Source organism: Octopus sinensis, linkage group LG2 (genome assembly GCF_006345805.1).
Source record: "Octopus sinensis linkage group LG2, ASM634580v1, whole genome shotgun sequence".
NCBI classification, from domain to species: Eukaryota; Metazoa; Mollusca; class Cephalopoda; order Octopoda; family Octopodidae; genus Octopus; species Octopus sinensis.
The window spans coordinates 14,646,702-14,654,078 of NC_042998.1; positions in this window are offsets into that span (position 1 = coordinate 14,646,702).

A 7,377-nucleotide genomic window follows, 5' to 3' on the forward strand; every position below is an offset into this window, starting at 1 on the left:
TGTCATTAAATTGTACGTGTGTGCTTGTGTGTATGTGTGTGTGTGTGTGTGTGTGTGTACAGGGAGAGGAGAGAGAGAGATAGAGAGAGAAGAGAGAGAGAGGGAGCTGTGAGGTTGAAAGTAGAGACGCTAATCTAAGACGCAAAAATACAGAGGATAAATTTATCAGCCAATTTTACCAGTTCAGCCTCCCACTCGTAATGTATTAAATCAAAATCGGATGTGTTTTATTTTCATGGTTATCATTTTCTTCCTTTGCTTTTCTTGTTTTCTTTTTTTTTCTTTTTTTTTGCCTTCTTATCTTTTATTGTTTGTCTGCTTTGTTACGTGAATACATCAGAGGTGGTTTTGTTTTGTTTTTTTTTTTATTTTGCTTTGGGTTTTTTTTTTTAGTTTTTTTTTTTCCTAGATTGGATATAGAAAGTAATTTTATATCTTGTCACAACAGATGTATGATGAATTGTGACATTTATACCGAAATACTGTTTGCAGATGTTACGCTTCCAAAACAAAACTAAAAGAACAAAAAAGCCAAATAAGAGGAAACAGCCTTACTAAACCACCTGAGCGATACATGTCTGGTAATGCTAGTCTAGCAGTATCTTACAAAACCGTTTCTATCAACCATGCTCCTTACTGTTAAACCCCGATCTCCGCTTCCAACAAATCAATATTCTTACCTATAAGTGTTTGCCGTACAGTACTATAGACTTACAAATTACCGGTGCATTCTCATTTCTGTTTCAATATTACACTGTAATGCTAAAAATTACGAACCATATGGTTCTGGGTTCAGTCCCACTCAGTGGCACCTTGGGCAAGTGTCTTCTACTATAGCCTCCGGCCGACCAAGGCCTTCTGAGTGGAATTCGTAGACGGAACTGAAAGAAGCCCGTCGTCTATATGTATATACATATATATATATATATATATATATATATATATATATATATCTATATATATATTATATTATATATATGTATTATGTATGTATATATATATATATATATATATATATATATATAATATATATTATATATATATACATATATATATTACATATATATAGGCGCAGAGTGGCTGTGTGGTGTAAGTACCTTGTTTACCAACCACATGGTTCCGGGTTCATTCCCACTGCGTGGCACCTTGGGCAAGTGTCTTCTACTTAGCCTCGGGCCGACCAAGCCTTGTGAGTGGATTTGGTAGACGGAAACTGAAAGAAGCCCGTCGTATTATGTATATATATGCGTGTGTGTGTTTGTGTGTCTGTGTTTGTCCCCCTAGCATTGCTTGACAACCGATGCTGGTGTGTTTATGTCCCCGTTACTTAGCGGTTCGGCAAAAGAGACCGATAGAATAAGTACTGGGCTTACCAAGAATAAGTCCCGGTGCGAGTCTCGATAGGTGTCGTGGTTTTGCTCAGCATGGCCGCAGTCAAATGACTGAAACAAGAAAAGAGTAAAAGATAAAATATATATATATATACATAAATATATATATATATATATATATATACTATATATATATATATATATATATATATATATATATATATACATATATATATATAGATATATATAATATATATACTATATATATATATATATATATATATATATATACAGATATATATATATATATAATATATTATAGTATCATATATATATATATATATATATATATACTATATATATATATCAGAGTTCGATGTTGTCTGCAGCTTAGTCTTGATAACTCCAGCAACGACACTGGCGTCCTCTCCATCGGCCCGTTCTTTTTCCATTCTTTGTCATCTTTTGGTCAGGACTAGAGGTTGTACCCATGATACCTACACTGGGCTTTTGTAATTGGTGAGAGGAAGGAAGAATGTTTTCAAATCGGTGACCCTACCCGAGTGTCAGTTAAAGACATCTAAAGTACCGTGGAGTGGTGTTGAATCCGACTGCGGATTACGTATACCAATAAATAGTCGACCGTCTTGGACCAGAATTAAGGATGCAGGCGGAAGAAAATACCGCCAGGCGTCTGGTCCGACATTCTTATAATTTCGCCAATCAACCTCCCATGATTGGTCTTTTTTAACTAAGCCCAAAAGGATGAAAGACAAATCTAACCTCGGCGGAATTTGAACTAGAGGCCAAGTGCGTGAGAATAAACACAGAAAGACAAGCTGTCCGACGCTCTATCAGATTAGTCAGTTAACAGCCTCTCTTTAAACGACATCAGTGGTGTAGAGAGGAGAAATACGCATTACAGACAACTGTTTCTCACCCATAACAGCTTACCCAAGCTTATTTCTTGGAGAAGATACTCCACCGCTGTCGTGCCACTCTCTGCCAATGCAGACTTAACCAAGGCTTTCCACGTGCAAATACACAACCTTACAGAAATTAAAGCTACCGAAGGCGGCGAGCTGGCAGAAACGTTAGCACATCGGGCGAAATGCGTAGCCGTATTTCGTCTGCCGTTACGTTCTGAGTTCAAATTCCGCCGAGGTCGACTTTGCCTTTCATCCTTTCGGGGTCGATTAAATAAGTACCAGTTACGCACTGGGGTCGATATAATCGACTTGATCCGTTTGTCTGTCCTTGTTTGTCCTCTCTGTGTGTAGCCCCTTGTGGGTAGTAAAGAAATAAGAAATTAAAGATACACATAAAAATACGGGAAGGCTACAGTTGGAATGTTTCTTTTAGTAAAGGATTTTTTCGATCAGGATTGACCCCAGGTTAAGCAACAACAGCAACAAGTTACTACTAGTCAACAGTTTAAGATAAATGTTTCACTTTCATTAGTCTTCATATATATATATATATATATATATATATATAAGAAGATAAAGGAATTGCATCACGACGCGAGATATTAATTCTGATTTAATTATAAAGAAAAGCCAATCTGGAGTACCCTCGCTGATACTTCGCGATCAATTCAAAGAATTCATGACTGTTTTGTTTGGATTAGCTATTAATTTATTTTCGATAACACCATGTATCACCGCATGGGAACTTGGACTCTGCTTTAAAATTATAATTATTTCTCTGTGAAACTTTAATTAGTATGGAGACTGCAAACGAATAAACAAACAAATAAAAGCAGTAAACATAAATAAATAAATAATAATGAGAAAGAAGAAAAAATTCCCATCATCATCGGAATCAGTATTACCATTATCATCATTTTTTATAATAGAAAAAAAAATTAGTTTGAAAAGAATAAAAGAAATTTCTTTAAAAAGCAGATTCTTGCTTGATAGATCTCGCCATTGGGAGTAATCTGTTAGCGATTAAATGACGCAGAGTGTTTTTGTACCGTTTTTGGATTGGAATATAGTTCACTTAGAATGTGTTGACCGCCTCATTCTCCTGATGTCACAGGATGCTAATGACTGGTGGAAGGATCCTTCATTAAATTTCAAATTTCATACTGTTTTCTATAAAAATGCAAAACACGAAAAAAAAAATAAACGTTTGATTTCTTTTTTCTTTGCTTTTATTTGATTTTTATTCTATTTTTTTTTGTCAAATTTAAAATTAAGATTTAAAAATAATAACAAGAGCTAGCAAAAATAAACACAATATTTAAAAATTACAATAAGAATGATTAAAGAATATCAAATCAAAAAAAAAAAATTATTTCAGTGTTGAAAATTAAAAAAAAATAAAATAAAATGAAAGCAAAATAATAAATAGTTTTGTTTAAATGTTTAATGAAGATTCTTCTCAAATATTATCAATCTAAGGTCATCGTGAAATTAGTTGTAAACGAGTAAAATAGAAATACGATACACCAAAGCGGGTGGGGGCGACGTACAATGCTGGGATCTAAAAGGGAAATACTATAGTGATCATCATCATCGTCATCACTATTATTTTTATTACTATTATTATTGTTATAACTATTATTATTATTATTATTATTATTATTATATTATTATTATTACTATTATTATTATTATTATTATTATTATTATTATTATTATTATTATTATTATTATAATCATCATTATCATCATCATTATTATTATTATTATTATTATTATTATTATTATTATTATTATTACTATTATTATTATTATTATTATTATTATTATTAATAATAACAACAACAACAATAATAATAATAATAATAATAATAATAATAATATATAATAATAATAGTAGTAATAATGATAATAATAATAAAGGCGGTGAGCTAGCAGAATCGTTCGTGCGTTGAATGAAATGCTTAGAGGTATTTCGCCCGTCGCTCTGTTCTGAGTTCAAATTCTGCCGAGGTCAGCTTCGCCTTTCATCCTTTCGGGGTCGATAAAAATAAGTATCAGTTGAATACTGGGGGTCGATGTAATCGACTCATTTCCGTCACCAAAATTGCTGCCCCTGTGGCAAAATTTGAAATTATCATTATTATTATTATTATTATCATTTTATTATATTATTATTTATTATTATATTATATTATTATTATATTATTATTATTATTATTATTATTATTATTGTTGTTGTTGTTATTATTATTATTATTAATATTATTATTATTATTATCATTATTATTATTATTATTGTTATTATTATTATTATTATTGTTATTATTATTATTATTATTATTATTATTATTATTATTATTATTATTATTATTATTATTATTATTATTATTATTATTATTATTATTATTATTATTATCATCTTAGGTAGTGGGTAGTGATTTTCTTCACTACTTCAGGGAGTGACGACCCTGCCCGACACAAGTCCCGGGCTCAGCTGGCTCCGGCTGGCAGTACCCGGTATGGGCCCCTATCCAGGATTAAAGAACGGAGTCAACCTTCAAAGCAAACCGGAGTGGAGCCCGTAGGCGGTTTAGTGTTTGACTCGACACTCTTCCGGCAGCTCCTGCAACCAAGCTGGTGCCAAGCGTAATGCTCTGCACTCTTTTGGACTACGTCAGCAAGGTCGAGAGAGGAATCCTGACGATTGGGCTACCCAGGATTTTCTTACATCTAACCCAGTCCTGCGCAAAACTGGAGAGGAAACTCAAGAGGACATGAAATGTAAAAACCAGACTGCATTAGTTTATGCGCAACTCCATTGTCTCCCGAGACAAAAGGATGCCAACAACAACAACAATATTATTATTATTAAATGCGGTGAGCTGTCAGAATCGTTAGTGAGCTGGACGAAGTGCTTAAACGACATTTCACCCGTCGCTACGTTCTGAGTTCACATTCCGCTGAGATCGACTTTGCTTTTCATCCTTTCAAAGTCGATAAAATAACCATCAGTTGAACACTGAGGTTGATGTAATCGACTCATCCCCGCCCTTAAAATTGCTGCCCTTGTTGCAAAATTTGAAGCCATTATTATAACTATTATTCAATAGTTTTAGTTTTATAACGTGCTTTCACTTCACTACCGAGTGCAGCTCTGTGTGCCTTGGATATGTGCTGTGGTTTGTTTTGATGCTCTGATGGTTACAGTATTGAAAGTGTTTTGCGTAGGATGTGTGCAGTGCCCAGTTGTGCAATTTTCGGTATGTTATATATATTTGTAAGTCCTGGTGTTTTGTTATGTATTTGTCTGAATACTTTTTCATCATACAGAATGCGCCTACTACGATAGGAATTGTTTCGGTTTTTAGATTCCACATTCGAGTTACCTCTATTTCCAGGTCTTTGTATTTTGTAAGTTTCTCCATTTCTTTGAGAGTCACGCTGTCATCTGCTGTATTGATACATCAATTAGAAAGTAATTATTTTCTTCATGATCTCTGACAAATGTATCTGGCCTATTGACCATAATTTCTCTATCTGTGTGTATTGGCATATCCCAGAGTATGGTTGCTTTCTCGCTTTTGTGACAATTATTATTATTATTATTATTATTATTATTATGAAAGTAGTGAGCTAGAAGAATGATTAACGCGGTCTCTTCTGCCGAACCGCTAGGTTACGGGGGAGCAAACAGACCAGCACCGGCCGTGAAGCGGTGATAATGATGATGATGATGATAACGGAAACAACGTCGAGGTCGATGATGTGGAAGAGGACGATGACGGTGATGGTATAGTTGATGAGACTTCTGATGATAATGATGATCATGAGGAGGAGGAGGGTGAAGAAGAAGAAGAAAAGGAGACAGGAAACGAAAATGAGGAAGAAGTGAAAGGAGAGTAAGAAGAGATAGTGGAGGAAGATGAGGAAGCGGGGAAGAAGAAGAAGGAGGAGGAGGAGGAGGAGAAGAAGAAGAAGAAGAAGAAGAAGAAGAAGAAGAAGAAGAAGAAAGAAGGGAACGAGGAGAATGAGGAAGCAGAGGAGTACATGAAGGAGGAAGAAGGAGAAGAAGGGGAAGAGGAGGACGAGAAGGAGTAAGAGAGGGTCGGGGAGGAGGACCAGTACGAGGATGAAGACGACGACGATGACAACGGCCACGACCACGACCACGACGAAGATGGCGACTGTATTGTGGTTTATTATGATAATAACAAAATGTTTAGAATTAAAGCTTATTTCGTTTCTGATGTTCCCGCTGTAGCTGCTCTTGTTTTTACCTTTTTCTTCTTCTTCTTCTTCTTATTATTATTATTATTATTATCATTATTATTATTATTATTATTATTATTATTATTATTATTATTATTATCATTATTATTATTATTATTATTATTATTATTAACATCATTATTATTACAGTTAAATTCTATCTTTTTATTGAAAATCTAAATATGTAATCTTGGCCTTTGGCAGTGACAGTCAATTTATGCAAGAACTCTGTTAAAGGTCAATACTATCATGTTAGCAATTTAACAAATCAGAGAAATGAAAAGAGCGTTGCAAAGATTGCATCATGCATGAATCCTACAGCACTGGCATCACCATTTCTTTTTCCGACTGAGTCAACGATCTTTTCCCTCCGTCAGCGCCACTATTCACTTATAATCTGAATATTTTATCTTCTGAAATTATTATTATTATTATTATTATTATTATTATTATTATTATTATTATTATTATTATCATTATTATTATTATTATTATTATTATTATTATTATTATTATTATTATTATCATTATAACTTTTTTCTGATTCCTGTATTTTTACTGTGTGTTTCCTATACAATTTTTTTTTTAGCTGTTTAAATTGGCTATCATATTCTGAGAATAGCCTGGTTCAACCATAAATGGTGATTTCAGGGAATAAAAGCAAAAATATATAAATAAATAATCATGTCTTTAGATTATATAACATATTTTATAAACGTACATATTTTTATTCTTTATTAATTCTTTTAGATTTTTTTTCCATATTTTTTAACCATACAATAGGATTGGCTTCAGGTTCAAAATATGTCGCTATCTCCGATATTATCCATTTTGTTGCCAAATCT